At 38.8% G+C, this 26,134-nt stretch overlaps 1 pseudogene; it reads left to right on the forward strand.

The window, feature by feature from the left end:
- The first annotated feature begins 1,151 nt into the window (after positions 1 to 1,151).
- LOC136157853 (prostaglandin F synthase 1-like) lies at positions 1,152 to 17,622 on the forward strand (annotated as a pseudogene).
- Positions 17,623 to 26,134: the final 8,512 nt, after the last annotated feature.

Here is a 26,134-nt window from a genome sequence, read left to right on the forward strand (position 1 = left end):
TGTTTACTTTGTTGCCATAGATTTTGTTTGACTGTTTTCTAGCACTCATATGGCATTTTTCATCTGGGTTCTGATTGTTTTCTCATGTTTCTAAGGGAAAATTCAATACATCCTAGCCCACCATTTTGCTCATGTCACTCTAAATTTTATTTGGTTTCACAACATTTCACGATATCAGTGCCTCACAATTTCCCTTATTCATCCCAAAGTTGTTATAATTTAACTTGCTTACAAGTTTTTCTTTCATGGGTAAGGTTGATTAAAGTAGCAAAGTATATAAAACATGCATAACTTACATTATGATAGTTTTCTAAAAGTTATATAACTAAGTTCAAGGTATAATCCCTGTAAGAGTCTGTTTGCACACTGCACATGTTATCCAAAAACCAGCCAGAATGTGTGGTTTTGGTGTCTTTTTCAGGATTTCACCACCGTCAGGTCTGTAAAGCAAAATAATTTTACTGGTGGGAAAAATAAAAGGCAAATTTATTTTCATTTGAAGTTTTCATTCTTTATGAAAGAATAAGATTTTTTAAAAATGCTTATTAATCACTCCTTTAAATTGTGTGATTCTCTGTATGTGTGTATTTGTACTGTAAGATTCAGCTTCATAATTAGAAAAATGAAAAAAGATTGCTATGTGGAAGTTTCTAGTCTAACATATAGTTAATCCTTGTTCAGCCAACCTCATAGAAATGTATCTTAAGATTATATTTGCATGAGACAAGTACTCAGGGCTGGTGTCCTGGGAAGACCCAGAGGGATGGGATGGGGAGGGATGTGGGAGGGGGGATCAGGATGGGGAACATATGTAAATCCATGGCTGACTCATGTCAGTGTATGGCAAAAATCACTACTATATTGTAAAGTAATTAGCCTCCAACTAACAAAAATAAATGAAAAAAAAAATGGCTCAATTGGAAACAAATTTAAAAAAAAGATTATACTGATTAAAAAAAGAAAAAAACCCAAGCAAATTAGCTGGCTTTAATTCTCTTCTTACTCCATGGGAACTGATTTAATCATGCTCCTCCTACGATGGATCTGCTAACATTGGACAGTGCAGCTGGGGCATTACCTTCCTATTATTTATAACCTGTGAAGGCAGAAGAAAAAAATCAGAGTCTGCTTACTCAGAGGAGCAACAGGCAATGGAAACCCAATGTCAGAGGGTGAAGCTTAATGATGGCCACTTCATTCCTATCCTGGGATTTGGAACCTCTGCACCTGAGGAGGTAAGAGTAGTGGTTTAGGGTTGAGATATAAATAGTAGTGGATGTGACATGAGAGGAAGGGGACTTGGGTTGTCAACCACTGATCTCCTGTGTGACTCTGGGAGAATCGCGTGGCTCCAATAACCAGGCTGGAACCATGCCCTGTGAAACAGGAGAAAGTATCCAGTCTCCACTCCGCATCACCGTCTGAGGCTGTGCTCATCTGCAGATTTCTCTGGGTTCCCTTCTAGTTTCCGTCTCTCTCCCAGCTTGGCAGAGAGGTGAGACTCGGCTGTCAAGAACACTGACTGTCAGCTGCTTTTCTTTGAGGGGCATTGTAATGGTGGGATTTCTCTGTATGTTTCATTAATTTCAGAACACTTTCCTTCCTCCAAAAAGACATGATCCAGAGAAGTATTTGAGGTGGAAGGTCTGGAAGATGAGGTGACTGAAAACTAATGGGAGAGATTGCTTTTCTACTGTGAGATACCTGCTCAGTGCCAGGCAAGAAACACTCCAGTGTTTTGCCCGGTACTTCTGTTTCTGCCTGGAAACTTCTTCTAATGGAAAGTATAGCTTCATTAGAGAGGGTAAGCTACACTCTTTCAGGCAAGGTTTCAATTGTAGGGTTTGTATTTTATTTTTACTATACTCTTCAGTCCTTGTGCATAAGAGGGCCTAGTGGACAAGACTCTAGACTGGAAGCCAGAAAATTGGCTGTCCATCTTGTCCTTAAGAGTATGTGGTTGTAACAAGGAACTGGTCCTTAAAGTTTGAGTCCCGCCGTTTTCATCTACAAACAGAAGGAAATATTCAGAATTACTTTGGAGATAGAAGACAGTGCTTGTTTACTCTGTAGAGCAAATTGGAGTGAGGGTAGGGAAAGGTTCAGGCTGTTATTGAAGCTCACCAGTTCATTACTCAATACATCCCTGAGTGCCCCTGCATTTAAGGAAAACCGGGCCTAGAGCCAAAAGAGGGCAATTAGACCAAGGATCTACCTCCTTGAAAAAGGAAAGATTCTAAGTCACATAAAAACAAATGGAATATTATTCAGCCTTTATAAAAGAAGTTATCCTTTTTGCCATTTGCAACAACATGGAGGAACCTTGAGAATGTTAACCTAAGTGAAGTAAGCCAGAAGTAGGAAGACAAATGCTGCCTAATCTCTTTGTTGGTGGAATCTAAACAAGTGAAACTCAGAAGCAGAGAGTAGAGAAATGGTGACCAGAAACTGAGTACATGCTGGGGAAAATGGCAAGATAATGGTCACAGATACAGACCTCCAGTTATAAGTTGTGAGATGTAATGTAGAGTGTGGTAAATATAGTTTAAAAAATGGATTCTATTCATGAGATTTGCTAAGAGACCTGATATTAAGTATTCTCCCCACAGCCAAAAGTTATCCATGTGAGGTGACAATTCTGTTATTAGCATGATTGTGTTAATCATTAACAATGGATACTTATATGAGAACATCGCTTTGTACAACTTGATTAGATACAGATTTTAATTGGTGTGTTCTATGTGGCTTCACTTAGACAGAGGTTCCAGAAGCTTTCACCTGGTCTCTTGATGCTTTTCAGCTCAGTTCAGTCGCTTAGTAGTGTTTGACTATTTGCGACCCCATGGACTGTAGCATGTCAGGCATCCCTGTCCATCACCAACTCCTGGAGCTTACTCAAATTCATGTCCATCAAGTCAGTGATGCCATCCAACCATCTCATCCTCTGTTGTTCCCTTCTCCTCCTACCTTTAATCTTTCCCAGCATCAGAGTCTTCTCCAATGAGTCAGTTCTTCACATCAGATGCACAAATTATTGGAGTTTCAGCTTCAACATCAGTCATTCTAATGATTATTCAGGTCTGATTTTCTTTAGGATAGACTGGTTTGATCTCCTTGCAGTCCAAGGGTCTCGAGAGCCTTCTCCAATACCACAGTTCAAAAGCATCAATTCTTCAGCACTCAGCTTTATTTATAGTCCAACTCTCACATCCATACATGACTACTGGAAAAAACAGACTTTGCTTAGACAGACCTTTGCTAGCAAAGTAATGTCTCTGCTTTCTAATATGCTACTTAGGTTGGCCATAGCTTTTCTTCCAAGAAGCAAGCATTTTTTAATTCCATGACTGCAGTCACCATCTGCAGTGATTTTGAAGCCCAAGAAAATAAGGTCTGTCACTGTTTCCATTGTTCCTCCATCTATTTGCCATGCAGTGATGGGATCAGATGCCATGATCTTAGTTTTTTGAATGTTGAGTTTTAAGCCAGCTTTTTCACTCTTCTCTCTCACTTTCCTCAAGAGGCTCTTTAATTCCTCTTCACTTTCTGCCCTGAGAGTGGTGTCATCTGCATGTCTGAGGTTATTGATATTTCTCCTGGCAATCTTCATTCCAGTTTATGCTTCGTGCAGGCCAGCATTTTGCCTGATGTACTGTGCATGTTGCATAAGCAGGGTGACAATATACAGCCTTGACGTACTCCTTTCTTTATGCTTTTACCAGTTACTTTATTTCTTTGTGGATTTTGCTTCAAGCATCTCGAAATCGAATCCATGACTACAATTTTATGCTAAGTCTTACAAATTTTTCCCAAAAAATCACTGAATCTGGAGTTTTTCTTGAGGTCGTCTGATACCTGTGATCAACCACTGATCGCCTGGGATTGAAGGGTTCCTGGTCGTCCATTTAATCACTGACCAGGAATGTTCAGGAAAACTATCATGGGTTCATCACCACACATGCAGAATGAACCAAAAGCACAAAGATAAGTTGATTCTTAGGAAGATAAAAGCTTGTGGCTCAGCAATTTCTTAATCATGTGGATGTTCAATTCCTACCTTTGTTGCTTTGTTCCTAAGAGAGAAGCTCTGGAGGTCACCAAATTCGCTTTAGAGGTTGGGTTCCGCCACATTGACTGTGCTCATGCGTACAAAAATGAAGAGCATGTTGGCCAGGCCATTCGAAGCAAGATTGCCGATGGCACTGTGAAGAGAGAAGACATATTCTACACTTCAAAGGTGCTTTATGTGTTGTGTGTGTGCACATGTGCACAACTAGTTGTATGCAGGTGACAATTATGTAATAGAATCAGTAATTAGGTGAATGCTGTTTATTGATACAGCTTTCTTTCCACCCATATTTATATATTAAATGTAGTTTCCTCCTCCCCTGCCCAAAAATAGAAAGTGATAGAAATTTTCTTCACTGCCATGTTCAAATTTTAAAGTCACTTTCCTTCTCTGAGCCTAGATCAGAGGAGTGTGATTTAGTATGGTCTAAGGATTCATACAGAAGTGTGAATAGATTATAGCTTTCCTTATCATCTGGGTGAGTTTCTCAAATTTCTTCACATTCTGAACTTCAGTTCTTAACTCCAAGTGTAAGAGAGAACAATAGGAGAGGCACTTTGTATATTACACAAGATCTAGCCAAAGTGTCTTGAATTATGTCCTCCTCATGTTAATATGTTCAAAATACTTTTTTTTCCTACAGTTGTGTAAACAAAATGCTAATTAATTCTGAGAGGACTGATTGGTTGAATTAGACTAAATTTGTGCTTTTACACTCTATCAAACACAATTCAGACGATAGGCATGATAATTATTTTATAATGTTATTTATCTTGATTAATTTCATTCTATTATGAATGATGTACTGATAATGATGATAAGTTCAATCAAATAATAAAGTTTGCATGGGTGGGTTAGATAAAAAATGGTACTCTAGGAAAAAAGGAACATTTTTCCCAGTGGTCATCCATGTCTAACCAATAATGTTTAATCATTAAATGAAACAAGATAAACAAAATCACCTACTGCCTTCATTTAACGTAACTTCTATTATTTAACCTCTGCAGCTTTGGTCCACATCCCTTCAACCAGAGTTGGTCCAATCAGCCTTGGAAAAGTCACTGAAAAGCCTTCAACTGGACTATGTTGATCTCTATCTTATTCATACTCCAGTGGCTCTGAAGGTTGGCAATTTGTGTGATCACCTCTATCTTATTTCATGTGTCACAATGTCTATCGGCTTCCATGGATGGTTGACTTAAGATTTTTCATAATATGTCACTACTTGAGTACTTAAGATTTTTCATAGTATATTTTTTTCATGATACTTAACTACTTAAGATTTTTCACAGTACTTTTTTTCATAGTACTTAAGTATTTTTCATAGTATAGTGTAGGATGTACTCTACACTGAGGAAAGTTGACTTGCAGGACTCTTAGAAATGGCTCCATTATTCTATCTCTTATCATGGCATTATTCTTGGTTTACTTTATTTTCACTGAACATTTTTGAATTGGTGGCAAATATGGCCTTGGGGCCTCAAACCTCATGGTCATGAATATTTGAGAGCATGTCTGGATCTTCCACATTCCATATCAACCTAAGGAGAGCCTTGCTGGTTCATATGCCTGCCCTAGGGCACCTGATGCTCAAAGGGAAAAGGAAGTTTGATATTTAGCCCAGGTAAAGTTTGCAGTTTTAATGCCAGAAATAAGGCATAACTTACAGTCACTCCCAGCACAATAGAGGTATTTTGCAAGAGGAAAGTAAAAGAGGCAGAAAAAAAATTCAAATAAGTCATTGACAGTCCCCATTAGAATATAGGAAAATTGTATTTATCAAAACGTAAGTGAATGAGATTAGTGGAAAATTGCCTTCTAAACACATTGCTCAAAACTCCATTTGTAAAGCAGTTTGCAAATATTAGTATCTAGAGTGTTGTAAACCTACCTCAAAGAGATTTGATGCCCAGGTCCTAGACATGCCTGGCTGTCTGGCTAAGTGTGGGGAAACTATTTTGTAACATCTCTAAAATGACTGTGTCCTCTCAAGTGATGACTACATAGGAGAACTGATGCTGTTGATTCTGCCACCATCTTCCATAAAACCAAAAAATAATCTTCATAATGTATGGCAATTCCCCATTATTGTATTGCAACAAACACTCCCTGTAGATCAGAAGAACTGGATGAGAAGGCTCAAATTTGAAAGTGACCTAAAGGGTGATTGGAGAGAATTGTAACCAGGCATGTGGACTGTTTTCATTGTTGTTATTGGACTGAATCTCAGGAGCTTGAATGATGGAGACATTGTTACACAAAGATGCTCAGGACCTTGTAATGTCAAAGCTTCATTTCAATGCTCCCAAAAGTATTAGTGCGTATATTTAAATTTTTCATTTATCACAGGAAAATTTAAAATTGATTCATAAAAAAAATCACAATTTTCAAGATTTCAAAGGATATGGAAAATTTTAAGTGTAACATTTTACTTCTTAAGTGCTGTTTTTCCTCCTCTGATTCTGCCACCTCTGTCTGTGTTACCTAATTATTGTTGAAATTTTGTGCACATCCTGTGGGTTTATTGATCAGTTAACACAAATGGCATTTCGGGGGATCTGTATATACTAGCCACAGATTTTTCTATGCAGTAAACATTGTTTATATATAAATTGTAAATTTATCCAACTAATTTGTTGAAATAATTCCAGTGAAACTGTAAAGACTAAGGATAGCCAACATTTATAGTTTCGAGTCCAAAGTAAAATAGATTTTCCTTTATTATGCAGACAGGATTTCATCAATCTTATCTACAAGTGTTTATATGGATATATTTCCTAAAACTGTATAAATGTTACATTTTTATTCTTTGGCAACATGATGTTACAAAGAAATTGGCCTTTTCTTTTGTTACTGTTCAGTTCTGTCATCTCATATTTGCTTAGTCCTTACCAATCTCTTGCGTTATTTCATTTTGCTCTGTTTTTATTTTTCTTCTTTCATTTTCCTTGCTATATCAATGTCTTAGTGTAGTGCAAATGAAATACCATATTTTATTGCTGTCAGTTTTCTGTGGTGTTTTGTATTTTGGTTGTGTATTAAAATATAATCATGCTATGTTTAAAAAAAAAAAAAAAAAAAAAGACTGCTTCTATTCCAGCCAGGGGAGCAAAATTTGCCAACAGATGAAGATGGAAAACTGATACTTGACTCAGTAGATCGCTGTGAAGTGAGTCCAAGGAGGAGAGAACCAGGGGAGAGGCCAGGAGAGAGGGAACCTCCTGCATTTCTTCCACTTGTGAGAATGGGCTGTGGACCATCAGATCCAGTGGTTCACGAATCTAAGGGCTGGTATGCTAGGGTTGTGGAGAGGAAACAATTGCTGAAATGTTCACAGAGAAGAACAGTGGAGGAGAATTTGGGATGGTAACATGAGCATCTATTTCTTTCCATGTATTATGTCTTCTGTGGGGTTTTTCTAACTGTAATTCTTCTTGGGTCATGAACTTCTTCCACATTTTTCTTCCTTTTAATCAATGCTAATTTTTGGCAAGAGACACTTTTAACAATATTTTCTCAGCCATTAATCTTGTTTTATTGCCCATTCCAAGTGACTGTTCATGACTGCTCACCACCCCTCCCTCCCAGGCCCTGGAGAAGTGTTAAGGACGCAGGGCTGACCAAGTTCATCGGGGTGTCCAACTTCAACCACAAGCAGCTGCAGAAGATCCTTAACAAGCCGGGACTCAAGTACAAGCCCGTCTGCAACCAGGTGAGCAGCCTTGACTCCTCTCCCTCTTGTTCTTCAGAACCTCCTTCTTGCACTGGAGCCAGATGTCTGTCTGTCCTTCCTTCCTGTTCATCTGACCTTTGTGGACAGAGGATTCTAGAGAGCAGAGCCTCTGTCTGGACAGTGTGAATAGAATCCATAACAGTATCTCTGACTGATAAAGTCTGGGTGGAGATGGTGGGGAGGGTTTCCTGCTAAATTGTGGATAGGAACTGAGCAAAGTGAAAGGGAGTTAGACTCAACACCCAGAACTTAGAGGAAGGAGTTTTCCCCTGAGCTTAAAGCATGACCAGAAGTCAGATGTGAAAGTGTCTCGGAAACATGGTACATTAAGGAAACATGGAACGGGAAGTAAACAAAGAGAAAAATCAGCTGAGATGGGTGTTAAGAGTTTGTGTGGAGTTTGAATGCCTGAATCCTTTGTCTTGGTTTCTCTGCATTTATGGGTCTTCAGCAAAGTTTGCTGGAGGCTATGAAAGCTCATCAAGTTTGATGGATGAAGTTAAAGGATTATGGTGATACTAACCACTGATGAAATATTCATTCAGGAATACTTACTCAATCGTAGAGCACACCTTGTGATTTACTCAAGCTTGGACAGGTTCTCCCATCAATGTCCATCACAAAATTAATTGATTAAACTCAGTTTTCTATTTCTGTAGTCATACTTTTTTGGTTCTATTTTTTACCTTATTGTGGTAAAAGAAGACCATGAGAACTAACTTCATAGCCAGTTTTTAAGTATCTGTATAATATCCATATAATACAATACCACGTTTGGAGAAGGCAATGGCACCCCACTCCAGTGCTCTTGCCTGGAAAATCCCATGGACGGAGGAGCCTGGTAGGCTGTAGTCCATGGGATCACTATGATTCGGACATGACTGAGAGACTTCACTTTCACTTTTCACTTTCTTGCATTGGAGAAGGAAATGGCAACCCACTCCAGTGTTCTTGCCTGGAGAATCACAGGGACAGGGAGCCTGGTCGGCTGCCATCTATGGGGTCGCACAGAGTCAGACATGACTGAAGTGACTTAGCAGCAGCAGCATAATACAATACAGTGTTGTTTACTATAGGGACAGTGTTGGAAGCAGATCTAAAATTCATTCATCTTGTATAATTGAGAATTCACATCATACTTATCAATTCCAGATTCCCCCCTCCTCCCAGCTCCTGGCGACCATCTCTCTGCTGTTTAATTCTAACTTTGACAGATCAAGATATGCCATATAACTGAGATGTGATACATATGTCATTTACTATTCACCCTTCTGCAATGGTCTTATTTCATATTTACCATAATGTCTTTAAGTTACAAGTTGGAGTCAAGGAAAAAGAATCTTATGTGGAAAGTGTAGCTTATACAATTCAAGAAATATATATATATATATATATATATATATATATATATAGTTATAAAAGTTAAGAGTTTTTTATAAAAGTTTTTTTAGTTATACAAGTTATTGTGATTCTGCTATCAGTTTTACTTCCATGTTTTTATTGTGAAAAGTTTCAGATATTAGAACATTTAAGGGTACAACAGTGTGTGTGTGTGTGTGTGTGTGTGTGTGTGTGTATATATGTATATGTATAAATATATATATTTAATTCTATGGATTTATATAATAAATATATGTATTATATTTTGATGACCTGGACATGATATGGTTCACACGTCACTTTGAGTCATATTTTTCATGGTTTTTAACCTAGAGTGGTTACTCAATCATTATGTCATGAAGATAGCGAGACAAGTTCTCGACAACATGCTGTATTTATCATCATTACTTTGTGACATTAATTAACTTGTTTGTCTGCTTCTAGTTTACGTAAATTAGTAGTTAAATCTGAACTTCTTACTATATTAAGGTTAAACATTTGACAAGAAAATGTCCTTTTTTCCCCCCTTGTTCTGATGGGCAGGGCCATTTTCCATAAATCTTTATTTTTTTTTAATTTATTTTAATTGGAGGCTAATTACTTTACAATATTATGGTGGATTTGCCATACATTCACATGAATCAGCCATGGCTGTCCTTTGAGTGCTGTACCTCTCACATACACACGAGTAGGAAGCATGTGATGACAAGTTGTCCTTTTGTGAGTAGGGTTATTTTGTTCTCCTGGTAAAGCTACTGGTAGCTAGATTTTTTGTTTGGAAGTGTGCATTTTCCTGTTGAAATTATCGAGTCATCTGTCAGATAATAACTTTCATCAGGAGAATTTTTATTTCCCCCAAATTTTCACAAAACGGTTGAGAATCCTTCAATGACTTCCACCTGCATTAATTATTTCATTGGGATGTTTTTCAATATTTTCAACTTTAAACAATATTTTTAATCTCCTGACCTGACATTTTATTGTAAAGACAAAATTCCCTCATTAAGTCAACATAAAATGCACTTATTCCTGTAAGATAGGGTAAAAACTTAACTCCTTCCCATTAACTGTCAGTTTCTGAGAAAGGATTTATTGTAATACCATCCATGGAGGAAAATAGTTTTGTTCTTTCTCCTGCTCTCATCACTAGAGCCTCAGGGATTTTTATTTACTCAGTGTGCTAATTTGTTTGCACTCATGATGCTTTTTGATGCTCAAGTTTACCCAAATGTCACCAGTGGGACCTCCCCCTCCATCACACTAGATCCCCTCCCATCACATTAGATCCTATAGTCCCAAGATTCTAACAGCTCTTTTTCTGTCTGCAGTCTGGAATTAGGCATATATCTTGGTAGTGTTCAGTGGTATTTAGTAACCAAGATCTGGTTCCCAGAGTTGCTTGTTTTCAGGAATTATTATTATTTTTTTAATCTTTTCAGGGAACAGAGATAAAATTTGTTTTTTTTAAAAAATCATTACTTGGGGGTGATGTTTCCAGTTGTAATTTGATTTGCACAGTTATTTTTCTTTAGCATATGTAATTTTTGCTTTTAAGCTTCCTCTGGCATATTACTTGTTCATATAACTTGACACTCTTCTCTGTTGGTATTCTACAGGTGGAATGTCACCCTTATCTCAACCAGAGCAAACCGCTGGAGTTCTGCAAGTCACAGAATATTGTCCTAGTTGCTTATGGTGCTCTGGGATCCCAACGGTTATTACAATGGTATGAACATTACTGAAGGCCACAGGAAGTTACTCTGAAACTCAATTTTTTAAAGTATTTACTGAATTTTTTACAATACTGTTTCTGTTTTCTGTTTTGGTTTTTGGGCTTCAAAGCATGTGGGATCTTAGCTCCCTGACCAGGGATCAAACCCTCAACTCCTGGATCAGAAGATGAAGTCTTAACCATTGGACAACCAGGGAAGTCCATAAAACTCAAATTTTGGTGAAATATTTTTATAATAATGTACACAGTGCTTTTTTCATACTGTTCATGGGGTTCCACAAGACTGGAAAAGGTCAGTTTTCATTTCAATCCCAAAGAAAAGCAATGCCAAAGAATGCTCAAACTACCACACAATTGCACTCATCGCATATGCTAGCAAAGTAATGTTCAATATTCTTCAAGCTAGGCTTCAACGGTACATGAAGTTCCAGATATTCAAGCTGGATTTAGAAAAGGCAGAGGAACCAGAGATCAAATTGATAACATCCATTGGATCATTGAAAAAGCAAGAGAGTTCCAGAAAAATATATACTTCTGCTTTATTGACTATACCAAAGCCTTTGACTATATGGATCACAACACTGTGGAAAATTCTTAGAGACAGGAATACCAAACCACATAAGCTGCCTACTGAGAAATCTGTAGACAGGTCAAGAAGCAACAGTTAGAGCTTTACATGGAACAAAGGAATGGTTCAAAATCAGTAAAGGAGTACATCAAACCTGTATATTGTCACCCTGCTTATTTAATTTATATGCAGAGAACATCATGCAGAATGCTGGGTTGAATGAGGCACAAGCTGGAATCAAGATTTCTGGGAGAAATATCAATAACCTCAGATACTCAGATGACACCACCGTTATACCAGAAAGTGAAGAAATAAAGAGTCTCTTGATGAAAGTGAAAGAGGAGATTGAAAAAGTTGACTTAAAAGTCAACATTCAGAAAACTAAGATCATGGCATTAGGTCCAATCACATCATGGCAAGTAGATGGGGAAACAATGAAAACACTAAAAGTCTTTATTTTGGGCGGCTCCAGAATCACTGCAGATGGTTACTGCAGCCACAAAATTAATAGACCCCTGCTCCTTGGAAGAAAAGTTATGACCAACCTAGACAGAATATTAAAAAGCAGAGACATTACTTTGCCAACAAAGGTCCATCTAGTCAAAGCTCTGGTTTCTCCAGTAGTCTTGTACAGATGTGAAAGTTGGACTATAAAGAAAGTTGAGTACTGAAGAATTGATGCTTTTGAACTGTGATGTTGGAGAAGACTCTTGAGAGTCCCTTGGACTGCAAGAAGATCAAGCTAGTCCATCCTAAAGGAAATCAGTCCTGAATATTCATTGGAAGGACTGATGTTGACGCTGAAACTCCAATACTTTGGTCACCTGGTTCAAGAACTGACTCACTGGAAAAGCCCCTGATGCTGGGAAAGATTGAAAACAGGAGGAGAAGGGGACAACAGAAGATGAGATGGTTGGATGGGATCACCGACTCAATACATATGAGTTTGAGTAAACTCCGGGAGTTGGTGGTGGACAGGGAGGACTAGCATGCTGCAGTCTAAGGTGTTGCAAAGAGTCGGACACTACTGAGTGACTGAACTGAACTGAACTAAACACCGTGCTCTGGAGATAACTTTTAACTGACAGGAGAAGAGAAGAGAGATGGGACATAATCCTTCTGTTTGTCTTACCATCACAAGCCAAATTGATTTTTTTTTTTTTCACATTTCATGTGTCTTGTGGTGTGTAGATTTTAATGCAAGTGTCTCTGCATTGAATACTTAAGAGAAAAACTTAAGTCATGACTCATTTATTTTTTTAACAAATGAAACAGTGCTAGTAATAACTGTTTCAAGCTTCCCTCACCTTATATCTAAAATAAGGATAAGAAATGTACCTCCCAGGGACTGCAAGGAGATCAAACCAGTCAATCCTAAAGGAAATCAGTCCTGAATATTTATTAGAAGGACTGATGCTGACTGAAGCTCCAATATTTTGGCCACATGATGCAAGGAACCAACTCATTAGAAAAGACCTTGATTTGAGAAAGATTGAAAGCAGAAGAATGGGATGACAGAGGACAAGATGATGGGATGGATAACTGATTCAATGGACATGAGTTTGAGCAAGCTCCAGGATATGGTGAAGGACAGATAAACCTGGAGTGCTGCAGTCCATGGGGTCGCAAATAGTCAGACATGACTGAGTGATTAACAACAACCCAGATCTATGATGATAGAAAAAAATAACAATCTGAATCATTTTAGTGAAAATTTATTTGTAGGAGTATTGCACAATGCAAATAATCATGAAATAAAGAGTTCTCATTTTTGGACTACTCAGTTTTTATCAACACTTGAGAAAAGTGAAATTTAAAAACAAAAACATTTCCCTGGCTCCATCTCTTTTTATTTTATTTCCCTTCTACTTATTTTAGAGCTATGATTATTGAAGAAAAACAACCACTGAGAAGTAAAACAGAAAAAAGAAAAAACCCACAAGTTTGGCAGTACTGATCTCAGCTCAAGCATACATCCAAATGACTGGGAGAACTTTGTAAATGCAGATTGGGAAATGACACAGTTGAGGTTCTGATTCAGTTTGTCTTCTGCTAAGCCATGAAATTTGTATTTCTAACAAGATCCCAGGTGATACTGATGATGCTGGTCCCTGGACCACACTTTGAGAAGCACTGTTCTAGAGTAGACCTACTTTGTGTGTTTGAGAAGCCTCCTTAGAAACTGAGTATTCAGTCTCAACTCCTCAGCATTTTTGAATTTCCTTCCAGGGTGAACCCAAACCACCCTGTTCTTTTGGAGGACCCGGTTCTTTGTGCCATTGCCAAAAAGCACAAGCAAACCCCAGCTCTGGTTGCCCTTCGCTACCAGGTGCAACGTGGGGTTGTGGTTCTGGCCAAGAGTTTCAATAAGAAGCGGATCAAAGAGAACATACAGGTGATGATGAGTGGGGCTGTGGGCAGAGGGTTCCTAAGGAATATCCTTCACAAGGGTCATTCTTTGTCCAGCTCTCGGACTATCCTTGAGTCTAGACAAGTTACCTGTTTTTCCTGGTGCATGAATGCCTTGTGTGTGTTTCTGATGGTTTTCTCCTCCTGCTGTGGCAACAGGAGAGGCGGCATGGCTGGAGAGGGTTCAGGTTGAACAGAAAACAGAGATTTTAGTTCCAGCACTGTGTCTCTAATTTATTCTGTCGCCTTGTACAAATGGCATCTTATTTTCTTCATTCTCAATTGACAAAATTACATTATTTGATTTTCATAGACCACTTAGTCTGCTCTAACAAAATACTTGAGATCAGGTGGCTTGGAAAAAAACTGAAATTTGTTTCTCGCAGTTCTAAAATTGGAGGTCTGAGGTCAGGGTGCCTGTGTGGCCAACTGAGGGCCCTCCTTCAGGTCACAGGCTTTCCTTTTTTCTTAACATTGTGGACGGGGCAACAGAGCTCTCCCAAATCTGTTATATGAATATGATATTGTTTAAATCTCATTCTTGAGGGCTCCACCATCATGACCCAATCACCCTTAAAGGCTCCAATTTGTAATACCGTCTCAGTGGGGTGAGGTCCCAGCATGTGAATTTGGGGCCATACAAATTATAGCAGTGATCCTGAACTTAACAAACCACTGTGGTTTTGCTTTGCATTTCCCTAAATACTAAAGTTTCATTTTCATGTATTTAATCTCCTTGAGTTTCTGCTGTTGCAAAGTTCCTTTTCAAGACTGTGCCCATTTTTGCTGAGTTGTCTTTTGATTTGTGCATAGGAGACCATTTTTGTACCCTTAGACACAGCTGTACAGAAACTCTTCTCAGTTTCAAGTTTTAATGCAGAGATCAGTTATGTGTGTCTCTTGATTGTGTGGTTTGGCAAACAGCCTGCACTCAGTTTTGCTGTTGTCCTCTTGACTGGGCTTTCTCGTGCATTTGCAGTTCAGTGCAGAGCAGTTCAGCAGTTCTGCTTTAGCAGGTGGATGTGGCTCATGTCAGAGTAGCCTGAATGCTTCTCTGTCTATATTCTCAAATATATTTGGCTTAACTGTGGCAACTAACCTGTTCTTCATCTCAGCACAGCACTATGCCCCCTCATCAGTGAATGGGGAAGAATCTTCATGTCTGGGCTCAGAACTGACTCACCACTTTTTCTGGGAGCAGATTCTCAGTCTGGAGTGTCCAAAGGCTGTGTGTTTGGAAAAACAGGATTTTAGTTTGTTTTATGTCTCAAGTGATTCACTTAGAAACACTGATGCACTGTATGTTTGTGAGGTGGACAGAGAAGGAGAAGGTGTGGGAAGGAGAGGTGAGAACTCAGCAGAGGCTCTCAGGCTTGTTCAGCTGGAAGCTGAGGACAGACTCAGCTCCCCTGTTCCCTCTTCTTGTCTCCTCCATGGAAACTCCTACAGTCCCCAGGTGGAGGCCAGCTCCTAGGAGGAGAGGTTAATGTTATTCCTCCTTCCGTCCAGGTGTTTGACTTTGAACTGACTCCAGAAGACATGGAAGCAATCGATGGCATGAATGGAAATATGAGATATTATGAATTTCCACCATAAGTGACTTGCAGATGTTTCACACATACACTGTTTACTGTAACAGGCAGGTCAGCAGGGGAACGAGGATTTTTAAAAGCTTAATTCTAGGAAGAGAGTTCTAATTTCCAATGTAAGAGTAAACCAGGTGCTTCCTGTAGACCTCAGACCAGAGGTTCCCTCCAGGGCTCTGTCTCTTACTAACAGAAATATAATTGGGGCCCAGGGGCTGTCGCCCATCAGTAAAATCCCCAGAGTTGACACCGTGGTGAATTCACTACTTTGTGCCTCTAATTGCTGGGCCTGGTGTGCCAGCTCGCAGGGCTGAGGGACCCAGTAGACACATGGAGCACAGTGCCTAGTACTTTAAAGCTCTGTGAAAAAATGTTCATATTTAATTCTTTTTAAAATTGGGTGAAATGGTCAGATTAATGACTGTAATAATGAATCTGTCCTGGATTATATTCCTGTTTGCTTTTGAAAATGAATGTGTTAGTTGTTCAGTTGTATCTGACTCTTTTGTGACCCATGGACTGTAACCCCACCAGGTTCCTCTGTTCATGGAATACTCCAAGCAAGAATATTGGAGTGGGTTGCCATTCCCTCCTCCAGGGGATCTTCCCAACCTAGGGATTGAACCCTGGTGTCCCATATAGCAGGCAGATTCTCTATAGTCTGAGATGCCAGAGAAGCCCATATTCATTTTTATCCTAACACAATTGTAAAATGTCATGTCAATGTTTTTATGGAGGGGAGCCCATGAAGGGCAACATGCATCAGTGCTGAGAATTCACAGTGGACCTGCCTCCACCCCTTCCTTCTAGTGTCTGGTGGATTTTCTCCCTAAAGGGCATTTCTTTTCCAAGACACTATCCATTAATGTCATGCTTATCTCTTCATTGGACTTTTACCCCTATTACAACTCCCATGTCCTCATCGTTGTTATCTCACAAAGCTGAATTACCCATAGATCATGAGCTTAACTGACCTTCTAGTGGGTGACTGCTGCGTCCTTAGCAGGACACACCCAGGTAACATCGTCTGAGTCTCTGGTTTCCTGAGTCAAGACTCACCCCAGTGTAGCCTTTGTCCATCACCAGTCCATCCCCTGGGGAGCCTCCACCTCCTGGACTTTGACTTATTTACTAATGCAGAATTCCAGCTAATTACTGCAGAAGGATGCCAGGATTGAAGAGATAGAAGACTAATCAGAGAGAAGCTGGAAGGGAGTTTAGAGAGAAGGGAACACAAATTAGCGATAAAATGAAGACAGTTTCAAATGAAAGATCTCAAAACTCCCCTTCTTGTTTGTAAAGCTATATCATAATTCTAAGAAAACACATGATAAATGAATAAAATGTGTAAAGCTACTTTTCTGTACTCAAAAGATTTTAAGTATAAATCTATGTTCTCCCCCATTAGTCTTGAATGCCTAGACTTATTTACCTTTGTGACTTTATGTCAATAGCACAGCTCCTAGCACATGAATTTGCTCAAAATACACTTTTTGATGAATTGAACTGAGAAGGACAAATTTAGGAAGAAAAATCAGAACATGAGAAAAACAGAAAATAGCAGTAATACTAACAAATAAATAAGTAGTGTTCTCATAAATTATAAATTAAGAAAGCAGTAATCATATTTGGTAGTTATGATTATTTAGGTGTACTTGGTATCTCTTCAATAAATTGGAAATTCTTTAATGGACGCACCCTGTATTTTTGGGTGATGCTTGATATTTTTTTTTTTGATGGATGTATGAAAAAGAGCAACTAATTCTTTAACTGTGATTATTCTCATCATTTTGGGTCAAAAGTTACACCCAGGACTGAAATAACCTCCACAGTTAGCCATAGGTCTTGTGCTATCATACAAATTGTAACCTGAGTCAAAGTACCTGTCACTGTGAGTGAATATTACATGTGAGTGTTGGGACTGGATGTGCAGGTGCCGTGTGCACATGGAGCAAACACCTGCATGTGTGCTTGCTGGGGGAGAACGAGGGACGTGTTTCGTAGATTTCAAGTTTTAACCCATCGTGACCACATCACAGAGTAATACTCGCTATGACAACGTGAACTGATTTAATAAATTAGTACTCCTCTTTTTCTTCCAGTGTTATCGATCACCCTAAGTATCCATATTCTGAAGAATATTAGCTATGAGATATCTACCAGGCATTCTACTAGAATTTCTTGCTTCTAGGGCTGTGAAGAGCATTTCTGTATTTGGTGGAGGTATTTAAAAGAAGTGTCTGAGCTTTTGAAAGCTTGTTTTTATTTTACAAAAAAACATTCTGTGAAATAATAAAACTTCAAATAAGGATATTAGTTTTTCCTGATAACAAAATATTTGGAAAATAAAAGGGAAATGATAGAAAATGAAAATAGCCTCTGATTAACCCACTTACTACGTTTGGTGTGTTTTCCTGTGTGGAAAAATGTATCAGTCGACCTAAGAAAGAAATAGAAAATTTTGTTCGAGTCAAATTTGAGAACTGTAACCCAGGAAGCTCTGAGATTTGTTCTGTCCTCTAGAAGTCAGGCACAGGTATGGAAGGTTTTGAGACAGAAGGCTCTGCATGAAAACACATTATTAACACTATACATAATCCAGATCTAAGCATCATTATGGTGGATCATGTGAGCCTTTACAAGGTCAAGAGGGAATTTGCCTTTTAAGGAGCTGTCTTACTAATGCTGGGAGAAAGTTGCTCTTCATGGTTGAGCAGGTGTTCCCACTGATGGGGGAGGTCTGGTCCATGCATAATGCAGACACACAACTCACAGTGAGGGAGAGATGAAGTCAAAGGGCAGACAAGAACTTTTATGCTTAAAAATTTTTGTCATGAAATAAATACGTTTCATTTCATACTTTGATGACTTACCTATGCAAATGTGTGTGTGCTTATTTATAATTTGAAGTCATCTTCAATATACAGGTTGTACACTTATTTTTTACTTAACATATGTATTTTTGTAAACTATCAAGTATCGCCTGGTGGTTTCCAAGGGGGAAGGGGGTATGAGAGGGTTGGATTGGGGTGTGCAGATGCAACTTGGTATATATAGAATGGATAAACAACAAAGTGCTACTGTTGTAGGAGCTATCATAATCGCATAGGGAGCTATTACATATTCAATATCCTATGGTAAATATAAAGGAAAAGAATATAAAAAAGAATATATATATTTTCATGTATAACTGAATCACTTTGCTGCACAGCAGAAATTAACACAGCATTGTAATTCAACTCTCTCACAAGCTGCAACTGAAGATCCTGCATGCCCCAATGAAGACCAAGTGCAGCCAAATAAATATTAAAAAACAAAACCCCAAAACTATTAGAAATTCTTTATTTATTTAATAAAATTATTGAAGTATGGTTGACTTACAATGTTGTGTTAATTTCTGCTGTACAGCAAAGTGATTCAGACATATGTATCAGTCAGTTCAGTTCAGTCACTCAATCGTGTGGGACTCTTTGTGACCCCATGAATCGCAGCACGCCAGGCCTCCCTGTCCATTACCAGCTCCTGGAGTTTACTCAGAACTCATGTCCATAGAGTCGGTGGACATATATATATATACATATATATATATATATTTTTTTGCTCAGTATTTTAGTTAGTTCTTACATATTTTGCCATTCGTTGATTTAATCAGCAAACTTTATTGAGCATTCTTTAGTAGGACATTGTTTATTGATAAATATCAATAATTAAAATAAGAAATGTCTTTAGTTGATAGTCTAGTGGAGGATGAGGATATGAAATCAGGAGTATTTAGCTGTTAGAGATGGGTAAATGCTTCTTGGAGATAATTTTGCATAATCCCTCACATTTCTGTACATCTGTTAGGCACCAACTATGCTTCATCCCACACAACTTTTCATTTGTACAAGAAACAGTCTTGAAACAGAAATAGTAGCTCCCTTCATTTCTCTGGAACAGAAAATACTAAGTTCAGGAAGAAAGAGTGTTATGTAACTTTTAAGGGCCAGCAAGTCAGCTGATGTGGGTGGAGTTTAGTGAGGTAGGGAGATAGGAATTGAAGATAAGGCCAGAGGACCAATGGGGCCAGTGGGCCTGTGTCATTAGACTTTAGAAAGGAGTTTAGTCTCAGAGAAATGGAAAATAATACAGGCTTTCAGCAGAATAGCTACATGAGCTGACAGGTTAGAAGGACTTTAAGATAAAACGTTAATTATCTTTATCTTGGAAACGAACAGAGATCTTTCTGTCATTTTTGAAATTGCATCCAAGTACTGCATTTTGGACTCTTTCGTTGACCGTAATGGCTACTCCATTTCTTCTAAGAGATTCCTGCTGACAGTAGTAGATACAATGGTCATCTGAGTTAAATTCACCCATTCCAGTCCATCTTAGTTCACTGATTCCTAGAATGTCGATGTTGACTCTTGCAATCTCCTGTTTGACAACTTCCAACTTACCTTGATTCATGGACCTAACATTCCAAGTTCCTATGCAATATTGCTCTTTACAGCATCGGACCTTGCCTCTATCACCAGTTACATCCATAATTGGATATTGTTTTTGCTTTGGCTCCATCCCTTCATTCTTTCTGGAGTTATTTCTCCACTGATCTCCAGTAGCATGTTGGGCACCTACTGGCCTGGGGAGTTCATCTTTCAGTGTCCTATCTTTTTGCCTTTTCATACTGTTCATGGGGTTCTCAAGGCAAGAATACTGAAGTGGTTTGCCATTCCCTTCTCCAGTGGACCACAATCTGTCAGACCTCTCCACCATGACCCGTACATTTTGAGTGGCCCCACACACACAGCATGGTTTAGTTTCATTGATTAGACAAGCTGTGATCCGTTTGGTCCTAGTTTTCTGTGATTATGGTTTCAGTGTGTCTGCCCTCTGATGCCCTCTTGCAACACCTACCGTCTTACTTGGGTTTCTCTTACCTTGGATGAGGGGTATCTCCTCACGGCCACCCCTCCTGACCTTGAACGTGGAGTAGCTCCTCTCAGCCCTCCTGCACCTGTGCAGCCGCACAATGATTTCTGTTCATTTCCAAGGCAAATTATTCAATATCACGGTAATCTAAGCTTATGCCCCAACCAGTAATGCTGAAGAAGCTGAAGTTGAACAAATTCTATGAAGACCTACAAGACGTTTTAGGACTAACACCCCTTAAAGATGTCCTTTTCATTATAGGGGACTGGAATGCAAAAGTAGGAAGTCAAGAAACACCTGGAGTAACAGGTAAATTTGACCCTGAAGTATGGAATGAAGGAGGGCAAAGGCTAATAGAGTTTTGCCAAGAGAATGCAATGGTTATAGCAAACACCCTCTTCCAACAACACAAGAGAAGACTCTACACATGGACATCACCAGATGATCAACACCAAAATCAGATTGATTATATTCCTTGCAGCCAAGGATGGAGAAGCTCTATACAGTCAGCAAAAACACAAGACCAGGAGCTGATTGTGGCTCAGATCATGGACTCCTTATTGTCAAATTCAGACTTAAATTGAAGAAAATGCAGAAAACCACTAGACCATCCTGGTATGACATAAATCAAATCCCTTATGATTATACAGTGAAAGTGAGAAACAGATTTAAGGGACTAGATCTGATTGACAGATAGCCTGATGAACTATGGACAGAGGTTCGTGACATTGTATAGGAGACAGGGATCAAGACCATCCTCATGGAAAATAAATGCAAAGAAGCAAAATTGCTGCCTGAGGAGGCCTTACAAATAGCTATGAAAAGAAGAGAAGTGAAAAGCAAAGGAAAAAAGGCAAGATATTCCCATCTGAATGCAGAGTTCCAAAGAATAGCAAGGAGAGATTTTTTTTTTTAAAAAGAAAGCCTCCCTCAGTGATCAATGCAAAGAAATAAAGGAAAACAACAGAATGGGAAGGACTAGAGACCTCTTCAAGAAAATTAGAGATACCAAGAGAATATTTCATGCAAAGATGGGCTCGATAAGGGACAGAAAAGGCATGAATCTAACAGAAGCAGAAGATATCAAGAAGAGGTGCCAAGAATACACAGAAGGAATATACAAAAAAAGATCTTCATGACCCAGATAATCACGATGGTGTGATCACTCACCTAGAGTCAGACATCCACTTGTGAAGTCAAGTGGGCCTTAGAAAGCATCACTATAATCAAAGCTAGTGAAGGTGATGGAATTCCAGTTCAGCTATTTCAAATTCTGAAAGATGATGCTGTGAAAGTGCTGCACTCAATATGCCAGCAAATTTGGAAAAGTCAGCAGTGACCATGGGACTGGAAAAGGTCAGTTTTCATTCCAGTCCCAAAGAAAGGGAATCCTAAAGAATGCTCGAACTACCACACAAGTGCATTCATCTAACATGCTAGTAAAGTAATGCTCAAAATTCTCCAAACCAGTCTTCAGCAATACATGAACCATGAACTTCCAGATGTTCAAGCTGGTTTTAGAAAAGGCAGAGGAACTAGAGATCAAATTGCCAACATCTGCTGGATCATAGAAAAAGCAAGAGACTTCCAGAAAAACATCTATTTCTGCTTTATTGACTATGCCAGTCTTTGACTGTGTGGATCACAATAAACTGGAAAATTCTGAAAGAGATGGGATTGTCAGACCATCTGACCTGTCTCTTGAGAAACCTATATACAGATCAGGAAGCAATAGTCAGAACTGGACATGGAACAACAGACTGGATCCAAATCCAAGTAGGAAAATGAGTACATGAAAACTGTATATTGTCACCCTGCTTGTTTAACTTGTATGCACAGTGCATCATGAGAAACACTGGGCTGGAAGAAGCACAAGCAGGAATCAGGATTGCCAGGAAAAATATCAATAACCTCAGATAAGCAGACGACATCACCCTTACGGCAGAAAGTGAAGAGGAACTAAAAAACCTCTTGATGAAAGTGAAGGAGGAGAGTTAAAAAGTTGGCTTAAAGCTCAAGATTCAGAAAACTAAGATCATGGCATCTGGTCCCATCACTTCATGGGAAATAGATAGGGAAACAGTGGAAACAGTGTCAGACTTTATTTTGGGGGGCTCCAAAATCACTGCAGATGGTGATTGCAGCCATGAAATTAAAGGACACTTACTCCTTGGAAGAAAATTTATGACCAACCTGAATAGCATATTTAAAAGCAGAGACATTACTTTGCCAACAAATGTCCATCTAGTCAAGGCTATGGTTTTTCCAGTAGTCATGTATGGATATTAAATTTGGACAGTGAAGAAAGCTGAACGCTGAGGAATTGATGTTTTTGAACTGTCGTGTTGGAGAAGACTCTTGAGAGTCCCTTGGACTGCACGAAGATACAACCAGTCCATCCTAAATGAGATCAGTCCTGGGTGTTCATTGAAAGGACTGATGTCAAAGCTGAAACTCCAATACTTTGGCCACCTCTTGCAAAGAGTTGACTCATTGGAAAAGACTCTAATGCTGGGAAGTATTAGAGGCAGTAGGAGAAAGGGACAAGAGAGGATGAGATGGCTGAATGGCATCACCAATACGATGGACATGGGTTTGGGTAGACTCTGGGAGTTGGTGATGGACACGGAGGCCTGGCGTGCTGTGATTCATGGGGTCGCAAAGAGTTGGACAGGATTGAGTGACTGAACTGAACTTATCTTTATCTTATATACAAAAAGAAATTATCTGTAAAGATAATTAACATAAAGAGATTGGAATATTCCTGGATTACCTAGGTAAGACTAGTGTCGTCATGAATCTCTCATACATGGGACATGGGAGGGTTACTATCACAGAGGAGATGGGAATATAGGAGCTTCAGATGAGAGACTCAAAGAGGCAATCAGCTCAGTTTAATTCAGTCACTCAGTCACGTCCAACTCTTTGCGACCCCATGGACTGCAACATGCCAGGCTTCCCTATCCATCCCCAACTTGCAGAGTTTACCCGATCTCATGACCATTGAGTTGGTGATGCCAACCAACCATCTCATCCTCTGTTGACACCTTCTCCTCCCACCATCAATCTTTCCCAACATCAGGGTCTTTTCCAATGAGTCAGCTCTTTGCATCAGGTGGCCAAAGGATTGGAGTTTCAGCTTCAACATCAGTTCTTCCAATGAACACTCAGGACTGATCTCCTTTAGGATGGTCTGGTTGGATCTCCTTGCAGTCCAAGGGACTCTCAAGAGTCTTCTCCAACACCACAGCTCAAATGCATCAATTCTTCCGCGCTCAGCTTTCTTTATAGTTCAACTCTCACATCCTTACATGACTACTTTAAAATCCATAGCCTTAACTAGATGGACCTTTGTTGAAAGTGATGTCTCTGCTTTTTAATATGTTGTCGAGGTTGGTCACAACTTTCCTTCCAAGGAGCAAGTGTCTTTAACTTCATGGCTGAAGTCACCATCTGCAGTGATTTTGGAGCCCTCCCAAAAAAGTCTGGCACTGTTTCCTCTGTTTCCCCATCTATTTGCCATGTAGTGATGGGACCGGATACCGTGATCTTAGTTTTCTGAATGTTGAGTTTTGAGCCAACAAAATCAAAGAGGCTATGCAAATGTCTTTGAAGATGGTGAAGTAGTTCCCAAGGCAATGGATGATGGAGTTCTCTAGGAGCTGGAAAAGGTAACCAAGTAGGTTGTCCCCTAAGAGCTCAAGAAGACATGCAGACCTGCTAGGCCATTGAACAGGATGTTGAATTTCTGACCTCCAGAAATGTAACAGTATTGTTGTTTCAGGCCACAAAGTTTTGGTCATTTGTTGGAGCAGCTACAGTAGCTAATGTGGATGTGGTTCAAATCAGCCCACCTCCATCTGCTGCATCATAGGTTTTCCCTTCTCTGGGGACTGTTTCTCTGATCTCAGAGGCAGGCAGTCATCTCCCCTAACAAGGAACCTCACCTCTTGATTCCACTTTCTTCTTCAACAACTGCCAACACAGTATCAGCCCACTCACACCACTGAAAACCACTAAACGAGACCACCTCTTAGAGATAAATAATACTGGCCTCAAAATTTTATTTCTTAAAAAAATCCACATCAACATACCATTTGATGAGCAAATATTTGCTGTTCTATGTACACTGATGAGTCTCTTCAAGGGCGTGATTGAGGAGAAATAAAAGTAATTATTTATGTGTGGCACAAGAGAATGCTTGTGTATAATTCAGGACTCCTCTTTCCTCCCTGACTTCTTCTTGTCCTCCTTCTTCACTCTGAAAAGCATTTCTTGTTAAAATGAATAATATGAAAATTTACTTGCCTGTGCTTCTTCTAGTCAACATAGAATTGGTAGTTTCAACTAAAATAAGAAAACAAACAAAAAAGAAATACTATACTTCAAAATAACTGAAATTATCTCTGTTCTGAGATGACACAATCATGTGTGTAGAAGTCCATAAAGAAAATTAAACAAACAAAAAAAAAAAACTGCTTAGAGCTAAAGAACAATTACTACAAAAGTGTAGTATAAAATGTCAACACAGAAAAATCATTTCCATTCTATATACGAAAGATGAACAGTCTGGGAAGAAAAGTTAAAAAGCAATTTCATTGAAAATATTATCAAAAATACTCAGAAATATCCAAAAGAGAAAAAAAAATGTGTCATTTTAGAATTTTGTTTGAAAAAAATAAAGATGCAAATATTAGCAAGTTAACCATGTTCATGAATATTAAAATGACAATACTAACCAAAGTGATCTATACATTTGATAGAACTTTATATATACCCCAACAAGTCTTGGAAAAGAACAAATAAAAAGAGAGCACATTTAGATTTCTCACAATTACAGATTTCATAACTTACAGCAAAGCTATTATCATCAAAATAATGTGAATAATGGCGTAGAGTCAGATAGACCAGTTAAATAGAACAGAATACAAAAATTAACACAAATTAATGTTGTTTTACAAGGTTGCCTAAGACCATTTATGGGAAAAGTGCAGTTTTTTCAACAAACAATGCTGATAAAACTACACATCAATCTACAAAAGAATAAAGTTAGACCGCTCTACCTTAAACCACACAGACATACATTCACATAGAAACCTCAAAACGCGTCCAAGACCCAAACTTGCAAGATACAGGTATGAAGCACTTAGAAGAAAGCATCGAGGAATGGTTTCATGACATTGGATTTGGCTAGGACTTCTTGGGTATGTCACCAAAGGAAAAACTAGATAAATTAGCATTTGTCAAAATTCAAATATTTTTCTTTTTTTTCAAATATTTTTCATGTCAAAGGAAATTATGAAGAAAGTGAGAAGTCAATCCACAGAATGAGATGAAAACTCGTTGCAAATTATATTTCTGATAGAGTTGAATGGAGTGGAACTTCCTGGAAACACCCTAAAACTTTCGCTCAAATTGCTTGACTCAGTTGCCAAGGTCACCTGGTGATCTCTGCTCATCAAAACTTAATATTTCCAAAATTAATCTTTTGATTACCCCTCCTGGTGGTGCAAATTTTAAAGTTTTCTCTATTTCCTCACTCTGAGTTTGTCTTGACTACCACCATTTCTCTTCCCTACTGAATTCAAAGTGTTTCCTAAGAGCATTTGGATTTACATCTTGACCTGGCAGACTTAGACATGGTAGAAATTTGAACAGCTGACACACAAGAATGGAAACACTTTGTTCCACAAACAGTACACCAAGCACTCTGGTGTATTTTCTCCACACCCTTCAGTAGCCACTT

Source organism: Muntiacus reevesi, chromosome 2 (assembly GCF_963930625.1).
Source record: "Muntiacus reevesi chromosome 2, mMunRee1.1, whole genome shotgun sequence".
Taxonomy (NCBI): Eukaryota; Metazoa; Chordata; class Mammalia; order Artiodactyla; family Cervidae; genus Muntiacus; species Muntiacus reevesi.